This window comes from Pseudomyrmex gracilis, unplaced genomic scaffold (assembly GCF_002006095.1).
Source record: "Pseudomyrmex gracilis isolate BER0280 unplaced genomic scaffold, ASM200609v1 scaffold_114, whole genome shotgun sequence".
NCBI lineage: Eukaryota > Metazoa > Arthropoda > Insecta > Hymenoptera > Formicidae > Pseudomyrmex > Pseudomyrmex gracilis.
Window position 1 is genome coordinate 74148 of NW_018020698.1, and position 17368 is coordinate 91515.

General features: G+C 41.1%; 1 protein-coding gene across 7 annotated transcripts in view; it reads left to right on the forward strand.

The window, feature by feature from the left end:
* LOC109856330 (rap guanine nucleotide exchange factor 2-like) overlaps positions 1 to 17368 on the forward strand; it is a 71552-nt gene that overhangs the window by 17731 nt on the left and 36453 nt on the right. For 6 of the 7 annotated variants that reach the window (XM_020431459.1, XM_020431465.1, XM_020431460.1 and 3 more), the window contains exon 1: positions 324 to 561. The exons of the other annotated variant lie outside the window; for it this stretch is intronic. The gene's annotated coding sequence lies outside the window, so the exon portion shown is untranslated. Of the gene's footprint in view, positions 1 to 323; positions 562 to 17368 lie in introns of those variants that run through there. 7 annotated transcript variants of the gene reach the window in all.

Below are 17368 nucleotides of genomic sequence, written 5' to 3' on the forward strand. Positions count from 1 at the left end.
AAAAACTCCAGAAATCAGAAGAAAGTTCAACGAAAAGAGAGAGAAAAAAAAACTACTACTACCCCGAGTGGTGGAAAATAGGAAAACTTTGTCTTTGTTTGTAGGACTTTAACTAACCTAGACAGAATATTGCGCTCTCTATGTCGCGGAAGTGACAGGTCGCGAGAGAGTGTCGGCGGTGTGCATCTCCGAATTTATTTTCCATCTAGCGGAGCGCGTGGACGACCACGGACCGACGGACGGACTGACGGTGGCGTCGCGGCGTGGCGCGCGTGAGCAGCGACGCGCTGGAGCGCCAGTGTAGTTTCGGACGTTGCCGCGCGTGTTTCGAGAGAACGTGGTTTTCTCGTATTTACGCGAAAGGGAGCACCGAGTCGAACGCGACGCGTTTTACGTTCTGTTTGCCGATTGTCCGAGCGAGAACCGGTGTTCTGTGTTTGTGTGTGTGAAGTGAATTCGCGTCATTTTCGCGGAGTGTGTCTCATAATAATTCGCTTGTGTGGATTACGCGCGGGGCAGCTGTGCGGCGCGCAGGGGAGCCCACCAATAGAAGAGGGGCAGGTTGTTTGAGAGGCAGCAGGTCGCCTCATCCGAGATTTGCGAGCCGGCCCCGCATCGATCGCATTATTAATCTCGTCTGCGCGAGATTTGTACGTGCTCGCGCGGAATCATCGCACAATCGTTGCGTCTTCATTTTACAATAATAGTTCTTCTCTCGAAGACGTGGTAACATAATTCTTGGTTTTTAAGTTCATTTAAGATGTAAACATACGGTTGCACATCGTAACTTTGCGATATCAAACACGTCGCGATATATTAATATCGCGGTAACGTAATTCACACTTGATCAGTGTGTATAAATATACGCTCGCGCGTAACGTGATATTAAGCTTTTTTTTTTTCGAAGTATGCGGTAGGCGCACATTAGATGATCTACGAAGCGGTCACTAACGACTTTTATGCACTGTGTTACGCGCGTCTTATTTAACACAGAACGATATAAAATCACGATGTCAAATGATCTGACGTGTAACCAATACGCGTTATATGAATTTTTAAATCGTGATTTATATCCGCGATAATCTTATTAATTAGTACTCCAAAAGCGGCGGCTCTGTCTAAGAGCTATGCGCGAGATTTGAATCGCAATATAGTTGTTGCTTTGATCCCGCGCCTTGGATAAAATTCGTATTTAATTTTTCTATAAATTTTTAATTATCGGAAAATGTTTCAAAACGGCTTGAAAAATATTTTTTCCGTTACAATTCCTGACAGATCAGTTTTTAAATTATTTTTAACAGACTTCAGAAAAATAAGTTTTGCGGAAGTATTGTTTGCAAATAATAATAATTATCAAATGCGCGTAGAGCAGAGATAATTTTTGTATAAAAATTCTTTGATATGAAAATCAATATATTTTAGACAGAAATCATGATCTACAAAAATCGATACAACAAGAAAAAGGTTAAAGCAATCTTTTTTAGATTAGAAAAGTTATTGAAAGTTCAAGTGCAAAGAATTTTTGTGAATCAAACGTTTTCATGAATGAAGGCCGGAAACAAACGTAAACGAGAACGCGGAAGGTCATAGCGATAAGTTCGGAAACATTTATATCGTACACTGCGCGTTCTTGTCAATTCCGACGGGAACCTGCATTTCGAATTCCTGGAATATTAGCTCTTATCTTTCCGTTACTCCCGCGTTGAGCGAAAACTAGATAAATTAATCGCGAAGTCTCTCTCTCTCTCTCTCGCAAATGTGGCATCTGTGTTTGGTATCTGTCCGCTGCAGCGGGAATTACGTAATATGCAAAAGAAACGCGTTGGTTTAACGCTCATTACGCCACTAGTGCTTTATATAATTTTCCGAATACCAAAGGGTAGGAGGAGGAGGGAAGAAAAGGAGGAGGAAAGATGACTATCCCACTTGTGCCGCAACCGCTTAATATCTGCTCACAAACCGGAAAAAAAGAAAGTTTCGGATTTTAATTCGCCGTTTTCACTCGAATTGTTTCGACGATCGTGTTTTTGTTACCTTTGATATTTCAACTATGTGAGCGAAGGAATAAATACATTTTGCATAATTTCCAATTCGATTAAAATTTAATCCGATTCTCCCGCGGCTTCACCGGATCGTATTCGCCTACTCAACGCGTGAATGATTTAAACGATGCGCGACATCAATCAATTTTTTTTTTCGCAAAACTTGTGTTTCTCATATATTTAAGCGTCAAAGGTCCTCTATTGAGGAAAGTTGAAGTCTCTTTTCGGCGGCTCTCTCCTTCTATCTCAGTCGTAATTTGTGCACACGTCGGGAAAACCTTGACCCAACACTGACACTGTCGAAGTCACGTGCCGCCGCAGTGATTTCGGGTTAGCGATCGCGAGACGACGTGACATTCTCATCCTCTCCTCTCTCTCTCTCTCTCTCTCTCTCTCTCTCTCTGTCTCGATGCAAATTTCCCAACTCGCAGCTCGGAATAATCTGATATCACTTTGATGCGTTTGTGTCCGGCGTTACGTGCTTTTAATTGGCATTACGTATCACAAGCGCTCACGTAACATCGAGCGAACGGATATTGCGAACAACGAAATATTTTCCATTTGCAATTTGTTACCGACTGTGATTGCATTTCGAACTCCATGAGCGCGATTCGTTTATTATGCAACTGCGATCTCCATTTTCCAAATCCCACCGAAGAGAGCAAGGGACTGGTCGAGAAAAGAAGGAGGGGAGAGAGAGAGAAAAGAAAGAGAGAATCTTTTTTTCGAAACTCTTCTTTTTTCGCCGAAAGCGATTTTGCCGGATGCAATCTGGTTGAGAGCGTCCGAGTTTGTTTGCACGTACAAATGTAACGCGTCGTTACTCGTTGTAATTCCGATACGCGGAGAGAAGCAAGTTCTAACAAGAACCCGGAGATTCTATTGCATAAAACGCAATTCTCTCATGCGGTTGTAGAAGAAGAAGTTTACCGATCGCACATGTTGTGCTCGCCGTAATTGCTTGAATATCTCGCGTTTTTTTTTTNTTTTTTTTTTTCGTTGACGTAAAAATGTCGAATCGTAGAAAGAAAATTACCGCAGAAGGGAGACAGAAATCTAATTTATTTTCATCGCGTGCTTTACGACTCTAAATTGTGTTTTTCTCTTTTTTTTTTTTTTTTTTTTTTTTTTTGTCACGATAACAGAGTCGATTCGCAAGCGCGAATCTCGTCGAGAAATATCACAAAACTCCGAGGTTTATATTGAGAAAAAAAATGTAATCTGGTTGAAAGTTGTATGCGCTTGCTTTTTTCATCCGCTGCTGATCCCTTCGTTGATTTTCGGTTTAACGATTGTCGCCGAGAAACGACAACCAGTGTCTCCTCATCGTACCCTACAGAGCGAGGAGGATATTTTCGAACCGCACGTTCGTTTTCCGGACGCTTCGATTCGCGCTCTTGTTCACGTGCGCGCGTTTTGTGTTACACGTCGTTGCAGCGCGCTTCCTCGTTTTCCCTTCGCTCGTGTCTCGTTTCGACGTTGTTACGAACGCCGAGTTACCGTTTCCACCGACGTTTGTCGGACAACAAAACAATACGGCTTGTCAGACCGCGATAATTAATCGCGGAGCTATACCTGCGAGAATCGCGCTCGAGAATATACAATAAAGCTCCGTCGCGATGATTATTCTCCGCTGGAATTTTCTGTCGACACATTAAATGCAGATTGGATATTTAATACCGTTGGCCGATTGGTCAAATCCAGGATTTCGTAATGAAATTCGGAATCGAGATAAATTTTTCGTCGGGGATGCGCGTAACTATATTGCACGTTTTAAAAAATTTTTTTCACTTTATTTAAAATAAAGTGAAAAAAAAAAAAGGTAAAATTCATACGAAAGCGAGCCTTATTACGTATTATTACGAAGTGTTTTTTCGTGCACTCCGTTTTATCACTTCGTTAATTAATTATGCCGTTTTCCATACAGTTTCACTCGCGCCAATCAAATCTAACCTATCGCGATATGATGACAAGTGAATGACGTTTTATGAGCGATGCGGTTCGTTGGGGAATTAAATTTTACATTAAAATTCTCGAAATTGAAGACTGATGTCTCTCAAATAATTACACACTGTAAATTGTTACAGTCGGTCGGTTGATGTTTTATTTATCCAACGCTTATCAGAAGCATTTACGTCAATCTATATTATCACATTAAATTTCTCCGATGATTGACAACTTTTCGAAGTGAATTTCTCTCGTTTGAAACCAAACAGTCGGGTTTGGATTTTATCGCGCGACGACGCAAGAATAAGTTAAATTCTGCCAATTAATTAAGTAAAAGAAGCAATGTGCGTTGCAGGACGCACTCGTCGCTTCCTGCCGAAGGACGAACACGTGTCGTTCCAGAGAGCCATTTTGTGTGCTCCGGTATATCTCCTCTTGAGACGTCGAGACTTACATAAGACAGATGTCTTGAACGTCAAACGTGGTTTTTCCATTTTCTTTTTTGTCTCCGCTCTGAATATTTATCCACAGATCTCGCGCGTGTGTGTTTCTATTACATTCCTTCACAGAAAATATTATACAAAATGTGATATAAAAAAAAAAACAAAAAAAAAAATACCCACCCAAAGCTTCGAAACATCAGCGTGTTATTGAGATTGTCTTCCACGCCTTAACTATAATAATAATAAATTTTATAAGCTGCGAGCTCTCTCTTGAATGTTTACCGCAGTCGATCGATTTTTCACAATCCGTTGACTAGCCTTGATATTACTCGATAGTGATTTTTGTTCGTTCGACGAGCTCTTTTTCTCAACGCGTAATGTCGTCCGTGCAGATAAACGTACGCGGCGGTATGTGACTTGGAAGCGGTTTATATAGAGGGTTTAACTAGCAACATGCCAGCCGTATCATCGCATTATCGGATAAATTCCGCTAGCCGGTACCGACGCGACCCGATGAAAAACGATTGCGTCATCGATTTTTGCGTCACCTCCCCCCGCGCCTCGGTCACTGCCCCTGTGAAGAGGGACAGAGGATCCGCGTTCGAGCGTGTGAAGGATAAACCAATCGATTCGTTGCCGATATAAATATTTGCGACTTGCGGTCTGTCGTCTGTTCTTTGCGGGGTGATGCGCCCCGATGATATATAAATTGTTATCTCGTCGATGCGTGACGGGCGCGTTTCTTTCCGCACGATAAACGCGCACACCTCCTCGCGTCGCTCATTACGAAGAACAGCAGACTGTTTCGGACGCATGTTCTTGTTGACGAGGCAAATCGCGCGAACGTGGTGGTTGCGCGTTCTCGGAACGAACGGTCGAAATAATTTGTTACGGAATCGCGGGTAGTGTGTTGTGAAAACAACGCGTTAATGTGCGAGAGATGTGCGAAACGTGTTAGCTTTTAAAATTGCTCGCGCGCGATATTTTTCTTTTTGAAATACGAGCAAAAGTTTCTGTTTCGCGTTGCACTTTTTTTTTTTGTTTTTGTAAATACAAAACCGCCACTCTAATCCCCCGGTTCTCGTTGTCGATATTTGCGCGCAACATTGTTGATTTACATTTGCGCCGCGCATTTGCCAGCACTCGTCTCTTTTTTCAAACGCTATCGCGAATACACGTATATATATATATACACACACACACACACAGCAGTCCCGTTGCAAACGTAACACGAGCCGTTGAAATCGATCGCGACGACCGTCGCATCGATACGTAAACGTAATATGAACGTTGACAGCGCGCGATGATGTGACGCGTTTTAGACGCGAGGGTACGAAAGAAAGAGAAGTAACAATTTTTTCCACCGTCTTGAGACAAGGGGAGTGAGTCCGCCCGCATATACAGGAAGACGCGATACCTCCGTCGTGATTTATGACCTCCCGATTGCTCCAATGTGAGAGCAGAGAGCCCGCTCTACACCGACACGTCGCGTGCGTGCACGCACCCAGATTAGCGCGCGCGCGCGAGAGAGAGAGAGAGAATGACACACCCAACGGCTTGATTCGATGATTTGGTTTCGGTTCATCCGTTGATTAACTGTCTGCACGCCTTCGAGCTGACGATGCAACACGGAATGCAAACGTATATATGTATACGCGCGTATAAAGTTAATACAAGAAGAGTATAACGGAAAAACGATAAGCGCGGGAAATAATTTTTGTGACCAACTTTCGAATCGTGTATGTAACGAAATACCGTATTGTTCTAATTTTTTAAAAACCTCGTTGAACATATCGCGCTTTTCATATTCAAAACAAAATTTGCGAGATTAAACGCTAATGGCACGATTAAATATTTTATGAAACCGAGTTAATCGAGAACGCGCTTTAGTGGAAAGTCATGTTATGCGTATAAGAATTTTTATTTGTATAAGAAATATATCATTTGTATTTTCCGAGACTCTCTGTGTGAGTTTCTGTCGCTCGTCGTATAAAAACGAAATTTTCGAGATCGAACGCGAGTAGTATTGATGTTACGCGCGATTAAATATTTTACGAAAACGAAGTTAAATCAGAAGCGTGTTTTAGTAGAAAGTCAGTTGCGCGCTTTGGATTGAAGTGTGTAAGAAATACATTATTGTAATTTCCGAGACTCTGAAATGTGAACACACCGCGCGCTCTTCGTACAAAAGAGAAATTTTCGAGGTTAAACAAGTAACGCTGATAGCACGATTGAATATTTTATGGAAACGAAGTAATCAGAAGCTTGCTTCGGCGGGAAGTCCATTACGCTTTGGATCGATCGATAGTTTGAAACAGAGAAACAGAACGTTGAGAATCGAAATTAGTACTACGTCGTCAATGTCAATCCGAATCAGTCGGCAGTAGTTCGCGAAGGGACGGGGATTTAATTGCTGCAGCGCTACGCAAAACGTAAAAATCTAAAATTTAAAGACGTTAGCTTGAAGGAACGCCCTTTAACTTCGAGGTTTTTTTTCTTGTATTGCTTTAATATTGTATTATAGAATTTATATCTCACAATTGCGAAGCATACGAGTTTTCTCGGTCATACGTCTTTGTCTTCTGTCGAGAGCGATCCGACAAAAGAAACGCGTCGCGTATGTGTCGTTCAAAATACGACATTTGCGTGTGTACGCGCAACGCGCGTTCGCGTATTTAAGGCTCGAAAGCGTTTTTCTTCAAGCTCCCGTCCCGAGGGATATTAAAAAGACGGAAACAGAAACAACGCAAAGGAAAATAGATTCGATTTCCAGAAGATCGCATCGTGTTTGCGAATCGAACATCTTTTCAGAGTTTATAAACTTGCAATTATTTTCTAAATATATATTTTACCGGGGCATGTTTCTGTTTTGTTTTGTTTCTTGTTTTTTTTTTGCAGACCTGCCATTTTGATTGGAAATGGCGTGAATACTGCGCGAACATGTTTATCACGACAAAGTAATCTGCTTTATTCAATCAGGCCGACCGTAATTCCGGATATTTTATTTATTTACACGTAGCTCGAGCTCTTGCGCCAGCTGGAACATCAGTTCAGGTAGAGACTCTCTGTTGTGTGACCTTCCTATAAAATTTCAAAGACTCTCGAGGATGTTTTCCCTATTAGTCACTTCCCTATTACCACTTCCTTTTTTGTGTCTAACGAATGTCTTTTCTATAGTCGGTCTCGGGATCTGGCTCTCGAGATTTGTGAGGCGTCGTCGAGGAAAACGTATGACATCCGAAAATTTAATTTCGCTCCCTCCCACAGAGACTTAACGAGCAACTTGCGTACACACGATTCTAATAATTATGGATCACCCGTTTCATTCTTCATCATTCCCAACATTTATTGGTTGTCTTTGTTTTTCTCTCTCTCTCTCTCTCTGTCTTTTTCTCTTTCACGTTTACTCATTTGTTGTTCTGCGTGAGATTTTGACCGATGACATTACTGGGGAGTATGCGGGTCAAAGTATATTATTACAATATACAGTGACAGTCTTTATGTATAAAAGAAAGACAAGCCAGCGAGAAAGAATGTGTATGTGTGTGTGTATGTGTGTGTGTGTAACTTTCTCTAGACTTGTTTTTATAATCAGTCGCGTAAAAATTTTATTCAATTGCTTGTAATTGATAAGAGAGGGTTTAGTACAAAAAAATATACATGTAAACTTGTTTCTACGTATAAAAGAGGAAAAATGAATCGAGTTTATAAACTTGAATGAAAGGGATTGACTTTTGTCTCGAGAGTGTTGACGAGATTTCAATCGAAAAATTGCGAGTTGTAAGGTAAAACAGAGATTCAAAGCACAATCGGATCGCATTGCCGATTACTATTGCCAAGAGCGATCGATTGCTTATAGTACTCTCGCAGGCGGGGTTTCAGGCGGGAATGGAATTGCGTGCAAGCAATTCCATTAAATCGGGGAATCTTCTATTTTGTTTGGCGTATTTTTTCTAATTTGTTGATCGTTACTTCGCGAAAAAAAGTTTGTAAGTCGAAGTAGTTGCTGATTTTCTTGCGGAAAGATTTATACGATAAATTAGTTTTTATTCGTTACATTTCAGTTATTTCTTCGGATGAATTTTTTTTTTTATTAAAAAATTAATAATACTTTATCAATTAATAATATTGATAAATTTCTTTGTACTTTGTGAGGTATGGAAAAATAATTTTTGCTGTGCACGCGCAAATTCAAGTGGGCAATGATGTCGATTCGAGATTTTCAATATCCACAGTCGCGTTTTAGAGTCTGTAACGCAAATGCAAACCGTCGTTAAGCCAAAATCGACGATATCGACTAGTAATTCCATTAGAACGGGGTTCTCTGAGAGAATACGCATTGAATGGTTTTTCCTCACTTTTCTCTCTCTCTCTCTCTCTCTCTCACACACACACACACACACACCGTAGGAAGCTGGTCCTCCGGTAGTAGTTTCTAAGGCTTTCCACGGCTCAGTCTCGAGAGACTTTTATCGGACATCGACTTTTTTCTGTAGCTCCTTTATATACGCGAAGTACTTCTGAACCAAACGCGTGTGCGAAGAAGAGTAAAATCTATTCACAGTTTTGAAGCGCGCGCGAATCACTTTTCTTTTATATTTGACTATTGGCTTCAGTTTATTATCTTTCCGGGCGTTATATAATAGAAATTTGATCTATCGAGAAACGCGTAGAGAAACGCGTGTTTCTCGAGGCGACTCTATATAAGTGTATATATATATATATATATATATACACACACACGTTTTCCCGTTAATTAATACACTACATAGAGCTTCTTCCAACTCGTTAATTAGAGCCGCTGTATAATAATTAATAAACTTCGTATTACGCAGTACTCAGACGCCAATGTGAACTTTTTAGTAGAACATGAATGTCTAAAAATAGCCAAGTAATGCTTAAAGCTTACGAGCTAATCAAAACTTAATAACGTGTAATGATGAATAATTAAACTACTTTTCCTTGATAAAATATTCATCTAATTTATCAACAGATCTGTGTAGTTATGTCAACGTTACGTGGAGTTGCCTTATATTTTTATTTCACTTGTTTTTTTTTTTTTTAACATTTATGATATTTTTAAATCGGCAAGTTGCGATTCAAGTTGTACAAATTAAACGCGTCGAGTTTCGCGCCGCGCGTCGGTTTCTTTTATTCTGTTTTCGTTTCCGTTGTCACAATCGTTCTTTTTCTCTCCGCTCGAGCTTCACGACGCATTAGAATCAGCCTGTGAAAATCGAATTTTTTAGCGAATTTTCCTCCCGGGAAAACCTAACCTAACCTTCTCGAGAAATGATCTTGTCTTGGCGCGACGTTTCGAATAAAATGAAAACCGCGTTAGCGGAGTCGTTACCGTTATCGCGATCGCCGCATCGAGACAATTCGCTACGCATCGTCGGGAACGGTAACAGCGTTTCCAGATGGAACACCAATTTCATATCTGCCGAATCATCGCACGGGAAGAAAGTGTATTTCACCTGAGAAACATACGCGTGAGAAGCGTTTATCTTTCCGCGATATTCTCGATTTTGTTCGGCAGAAATTTTTATCGAAGCATTCTCGCATCAGCGAGCTGTTTAATTTGCGTAAAAAAAAAAAAAAAAAAAATTAAAGCGTTTATATACGCGCGGAGAAATATGAATATTTCACTAAAATTAAATTTAAAATTCAAACATGAAAATATGTGATATATCGAAAATCAATCCGTTGCAACGAGAAATAAAGTTTCTTTTTTTTTTTATCTATTGAATTTATTTTCAGAAAAAATTGTGTCGCGAATAAAAATTGTCGCCCAATTTTTTGTTTGTTTTTTCATTTCTTTGAGTCAAATTTAAATCGAACAAGAACTGCTCGTCTTCTTCCGACAAATTTTGGCAGCGTTTTCTACATGTTATTGACCACACGCGGACCGTAAACACGAGAAGGAAGAGAAGTTTGTAATTTGTGGCACAGGGTACGCTGAACTTTGCACCGTGTGTGTTTCTTGCTTCTCCCATCTCCTTCCTTCGTGAATTCGCCGGTGGGAATCCGACGACTTCTCAATGGATAACTCCCAAGGCGATCCAGGGTCGTTCTCTCACGGTGCGCGCGAGCGTTTTGTTGAGCGAGTAGGCAAAATGGGATCTGCGCTCGCGTCGGATGCGTCAGCCGGCGCATCCACTTTCACCCATGTTTGTACGTTTCAACGGCGTACGTCATTATCGGCTAGCATTTCGGACTACCGGATCCCCCACGTGTGTGCGCATCCAACGAATGTCCGTGACTGACAAGGCAATTTACGAAACTGACAATTTGCGGGACGGACGAGTGAAATAACACACATCTCATCAGAATTTTGAGTCGTTACAGATCAAACGCGATCTACACACAGAAAAATGCATACTGTATCAAGTATATAATAAGTTTATATATCCGCAAATATATTATAAGATTTTCGTAAGTATTTAATTTACTCAAAATACAAATTTACTAAGATTTAGAGTGTATTTTGAGTAAATTAAATACTTACAAAGATCTTATAATATATTTGCGGATATATAAACTTATTATATACTTGGATACAGTATGTTTTTCTGTGTGTACCGATCTATAAATTTTTCGTTGTATTTAACACGGGCACAGAATAATTAACTTGTGTTTGAAAAAATAAAACTAGAAAAAAAAACATTTCTTTTTCTAATTGATTTATTTACGTGAAAAAAGAAAAAAGAAAGCGTTGATGACGGAGCTAACAGAGTTTAGTCTCGTGAGCGGTCTCGTAGGGCGGTCTAATATTAGAGAGGCACCAGATCTCCTCTCGCAGGGCCCGATGGAACATTATCTCATCCCTTTTGAGCTCGACCCGCGCATCTCCCCTCTTACCTCCTTTTCCTTTCGCTTCTCCGTGACGCTCTCTTCATCCGTTGCTTCTCTCATAACTGTACCTTCCAGAGACCATCATGATAGAATTCACGGCGAACGTGTTGGAACGATCGAGTCACGAGATTCCGATGTTTTCTTTCGCGGATAATCTTATATTTTGTTTTTTTCGCGTACACTTTATTTATTTATTTTATATATATATTTTTTTTTCTCTAGAGCTAAAATTGAAATAAAATCCGCGACAAGAACCGTTAGATTTTATTGGGAATATATATTTGCTACACCGTGATAAAAGACTTCTACGCGCTACAAAGCAATTGATGTTACCTACAATATTGCCTCACTCAGAGTCGATTGTCACTTGACAACTTTGGTTAATTAGTTCTGGTTAGCGATCCAATGTCCTTCTGTGACGACATATCACAGCTGCAATATAATAGACGTCGCGGTGAAGGCACTAAATGTATTATAGACGGACTCTCTGTTGAGAGAAATAGGGAGAGAAAATGCGAAACGAACGTATAAGATATATTTTACATATTGAAATATACAAAAAAAATGTTTACATATAAACTGTATATAAAATATATATAAAATATAAAAGACAATCTTATTCTCAGAAACTCTACAAAAATACATACTTGTATATTCCGTTTATAATTAATTAATAAAACAAAACAAAATAAATAAACGAAATAATAAAATTTATATTATCTTGTAACTTAATGCAAAAATAAAAAAGATTCAGCATATATTTGAAGTAATTGAACGTCGAAGCATGGCACGCTGTCAAGTTACTCCGCGCACGTTTCATATCGCATCCTGTAATAGACGGAGGTACACGCGCATCTCGTATGATGATGCATATGCAGTTGCCGAGAAGGCGTGCGAACGAAGACACGAGACGCCACGCATTATGCGTGGTACGTGTTTACGGTCGCGATTCGAATTACAGCACGTACAGCAGTAGTTTTCCGTTAACGAGAGCGAACGAGAGTTCACAAGCGGGAAGGACAAAACGTTACAGTGCGCGCGGGTTCGGTTAAAGCGATTAGAGAGAGAGAAGAGAAACGCAAATTCGCGAGTAGCTGACACACAAAGGCCAACTTCAGAAACCGGTGAAAATCTGATTAAACAAGAGAGCGCGGTACCGCCGGCTTTACATCAGCGGCCAGTGCGGTTCTGCGCGCGTTTCTCGTGCGTCTTTGCGTGCGGCATCGTTCGTCGTCGCACTTCGCGCCTCGCTGCTCTCCGCAAGTTGCGATTTTCTTTGCATGGTTTTTTATCACGTCACGAAAGTCACTCGAACAAGATGTTGGGTCGCGTCGAGAATATACCAAAAAGAGAGATAGCGCGGATTTTTATTTGTTCACATAAAAGAAAGAGAGAAGAAGAACTTTCTTTCTGCACAGTGTGAATAGAACAAAAAAACAAAAAGCGAGAACAAAAATTGAGAAAAAAATGAATCAACAGAGAAAAGAAAAATAACCAATTATTTTGAGAAAATAAAGAAAAAAATTGTAAAGTAAATTACGTCTCTCTGAATGCGAGGGCAGAAATGCAAATAAGACGAAAAAAAAAGAAAAAAAACATCCTTCAATTTATTTGTCAGTTTATATATATTTCTGTATCTTATTAGCGAAAATTATCATCTTACACAATGTTGTTTATCTGCAATTTGCTACTCCGCTACTTACTTGAGGTATATATGTTTGTAACGAAGCTCCGCAGAGTTCGCTTCAACAGCGCGCGTTCAAGATCTATGCAAACAAGAGCGTAAACATCGATTGAAACGCGAAGCTGCGCACTTAACGAGCATCGAGGAAACGTCCCCGCTGACGCCGGGAACAGGTACCAGAAGCCGAGACGTATATGCGAGTCGGTAGCAAAGACTTATGGGAATGGTGCTCGTTAGCAAAAGCGCGCGGTGAGAGAGAGACTCGGGCGCGCGTATCGCTCGGGATTAGGGCATGCAAGCAACAATGGCGCGTCTGTCGCGTCCTTGTATGGCAAGGATCTTCTTCCAACGCGCCGACTTTCCTCCGTCTCGCTTCATCTCCTCTCCCGTTTCCTCCACGTCCTTTTCTTCGTCGGCGCTCGCCTACTATTACCGTTTTCTCCGATCTCGCGGCTCTTTTGTTACATGCTGCTTGCATTGTCGTCGCGAAGAATCGTCCGCCATTGTCGGGCGACAATAGCAAACGGCCGATTGTTTCTTAACCCATTGCGTCTAATAATCGCTCAGTCAGCGCCGTCGAGGAATAATTATTAAATCTTAAAGCGGATTATGTGTATGTGTGTGCATGTGTGCTGAAAGAACTTGAGTTTTCGAACGAATTCGAAAGCGCAGTTTAATATCGGCAGGGTCGTACGTAACAGCCCTCTCTGAATTTAAATGCCGCGCGTATTTGGGTCGGTAATAAATATTAATTAAGCTTGATTAAATTTAATGATCTCTCTGTGTACGTACTCGTATAATTTTAATATTCAAATACACGCGGCTTTAATGCGCGTTACCGTGTGTATACAATGCTCAATTGAAGAAAGGAAAGTTGTTGTGTCTAATTAACACGCGCGTCTTCGTTGAAAAAAAAAAAAACATAATAGACGAGAATTTTTTTTTTTTTTTATATAAGCGAAAGAAAGTTCTGTTAAGTAATGCGCGCGAGTACAGTGTGTGAAGAGAACTCGCACATCGCAAAGATCCGTTGTTCGACGAGATAATTGCTCCTCGATCGATCGCGCTAACACAAATATTAAGAAGAAAGAAAGCGTTACAAAGCGTTCTATTAATTTGTAGTTTTAGATACAAGTTGGAGAGAATAATAGTTTTTTTTTCACAATTTCTTATCGCGCTTTACGAACACGCAATGGCGCTGCTTCGCATCTCAGACACTTTTGTTTCCAGCAGAAAAATCGTGCGCGCGCGCGCGCGCAGATGTAAATTAATAATCACACCGCGGGATCGTTGTACCGGAAGACACGCTCCGCGTGTTCCGCTGGAAATGGAAATTCTTCCTGCCTCCGTCCCATCACCTCCTTAATTGCCATCTTTTGTCGATTATTTTCACGCGTTCTTCCTTCGCCTCGAATTTCCCGGTTTTTTCCTTCAGTTCACGGGAAAAAAAGTTCTGCTATTACGAGGAAAATTTATTGAGTCTCTACTGAATTATTTTTTTCATTAACGAAATATTGTGTTGGCAAAAAACTCAATAGGCTTAGCAAACGTTTCTCCCCGCTCACATGGCAACTAATCTTCTCACTACCCTACCTAGAGAAAAAGCGTGTGTAAATCATCACGATCAATTCTATAGATCTTGATTGTTGCCGCTTTTATCTTGACGTCTGATTGGACGTTTCTCGGATGTGTTTCTCAATTCATATCGTACGAATCACAAGAGGCACTGCCTCTCGCGCCGTTCAACTTCGTTGCGCGTGTCTTTAAAAACGTAATTAAAATAAAGTCACGTGACAGAGAGGGAAGGAAAAACTACACGTGAATAAAGTCACGTGTCTTTAAAAACGTGACTAAGGTAAAGTCACGTGACTTTAGTTGTTTTTCCACTCCTTCCTTTCACTATTTTTTGATTTTGATTTTCATGCGTTAATTTTGACATCTCTCTAATGTGTATTATATGGTTTGTAAGACGTATATATTAGCTGTTATCGCGGTCACAGGTTCACTGACACTACACGTTAAAATAAAAACAATAATAGCGTGCGCGTAGCGCGCGCCTGTGTTGTTCTAGTCCGGCAAACTTTTGTTTTTGCGCGGCACTTGCGCGGTTTGCAATCGAGAATCGAATTGGCGCATCGAAATTGACGTAGGTAGGTAACGTCAAGCAAGTTAATTTTTGTAATTGTTTCCTGCGAAAGAATGAAATAGCGCGGGATATAATTTTTTGTATTTTTCACCGGTGTGTGTTGTATTCATCAGTGTCGTATTAAATTGATAATATTGCGACACGGCGCAATATTTCTCCTGTACATTCAGATGCGCGACCTACTTATTCCAATTTCGTGTGCAACAGAAATACCGATCCACATATAAGCCGCAGATAAGATCTCTTCTTCTATTTTTCTTCGCGAGAGAATTCTCTCCGTAAAATATTTCGAGCGATAAAAACCGGAGATTTCCTTGTTCTTATTTCCTGCCGAGGAAACCTAGCGACCTGGAATGATGGGCGCTGTCTCTCCGTAAACCGTTAATGGGGTTTTTGATCGGTACGGGTTGTGAATCGCTTCCCGGAGCGATTAACGACGTCAATTTGGCAAATCGACCGAATCGCATCGCTCGATTCGAAAACGATATAGGACGATGATTTGCATCATGCGCTCGCCCTCTCTCTCTCTCTCTCTCTCTCTTTCTCTCTATCTCTGTCGGATTTTCCAAACAAAACAAAAATACTAATTCCGCAAGATTTTCGCGCGCCAAACAATTCTCTGCAATGTAATCCCCGACCGCAATTTAATCGATATAAACTTTAATTGACTCCGCAACGCGGCGTTATTTTTTATTCGCGCTTTTAAAACGCGTTAGAAATTCAAATTGCGCGCGCGGTAATTAAATTGTTCAGCGATCTTTCGCTCGTCTCGACGAAAAGTGCGCGATGATTATCCTATAAAAATTTTCTTTTCTTCCCGGAGGCGACGAGAAGAGGAGACGAGCCGCTCCTCGAGCGCGTGCTCAAGAGCTTCTGCAAGCTCGCTGAATTTCTATGCCCAGGCGCAAAACCCCGGCCTCGTATTCGTCTGCATCCTCTCCCCTCTCCTCTCTCTCTCTCTCTCTCTCTCTCTCTTTCTCTCTAGAACTCATACTTCCGTCGAGATTTCTTACGCGCTGAATTGCACGAGGAGATTTTTCCCACGGATATACACGAAACGTCGGCGAACGTCCGCGCACAAAATCACGCGAAAAGTGAACGACGAGACAGAACGTGTGTAAAAAATCGCCGCGTCATTCGCGTATACATCACATTTCGAACTTCTTTATTGAGCAGAAATGTGTTTTTATTGATGCATCGTGACAAATCGTCGCGTCCGGGCGCGGCAGATTGTCAGATGAATAATGATTCTCGGTGCGCGCGGCGCGTCGAATTGTAGGAAAACAAAATGTAAAAAAAGAGTGCAAATCCTCCGCAAAGAGGATAATAAAAACTGCACGAGAGCAAAAGAAGTGGGTTTTTTTTTTTTTTTTTCAATTTTCTTACGCGCGCTTCTCCATCCGCTCACTCGTGCACCATTTTTTTTTTCCATCGTGAATAAATATATAAGAAATGTTTTATATTTCTATGTAATATTCTTCGAAATATGACAGACGACTTTTTCATTTGTGAAAGTGTTCTAACAATAGATCTTCAAAACGGAACGTTAGAACCGTTCGTTTTGTAATTCGAGGAAGGAGAGATGCGCTTATCGCAATCTTGCGATACGACACTCGTGTAAGCGGCTCGTTGTGCGTCTCTGCACGACATTCTACTCCCCTTTACATCAGAATTTTATCGCCGTGTAAATCTCCTCCCTCCCGTTATCGCTCTTCCAGGCAAACGTACCGGTGGGGGGGTGGAAAGGGGGGAGGTGTTCGATAAGATGTGGCGCGAAGAAAGAAACGGGAGACGCGACGTTGTTGCGTCGTTCTCATCAGACAGGCTCGTTCGAGTCGATTAAATTGAGATACCGTAAGGTCACATAATAAACGTCACGAAACGAGCTACTAAGAATCACTTGACTCTCTGCTCGACCTTTTCGTCGCCAAGTTGGCGCATCGTCCAAATATATATCGCTCACATATTGTCCCCGTGAGAAAAATTATTGCGTCGCGTCTCTCTTCTTTATTGTTGCGGCGAGAGAAATGCATGTTCTTGCGTTTTATACGCGCGAATATTACGACACGAGTATCATACGAGAGTTTTATATCGTTCTATAAATTTTTAAGCGCGCAACACACTTCAAAAGAAGAAATACACACTTTTTGATAGTGGCACTTGTGTAGACGCAACGATTTTTATTTTTCGCAACGCGACGCGCGCAGTTCTTACTCGTCTTTTCACTCGAAAAATCGATCGACGGCTGGCT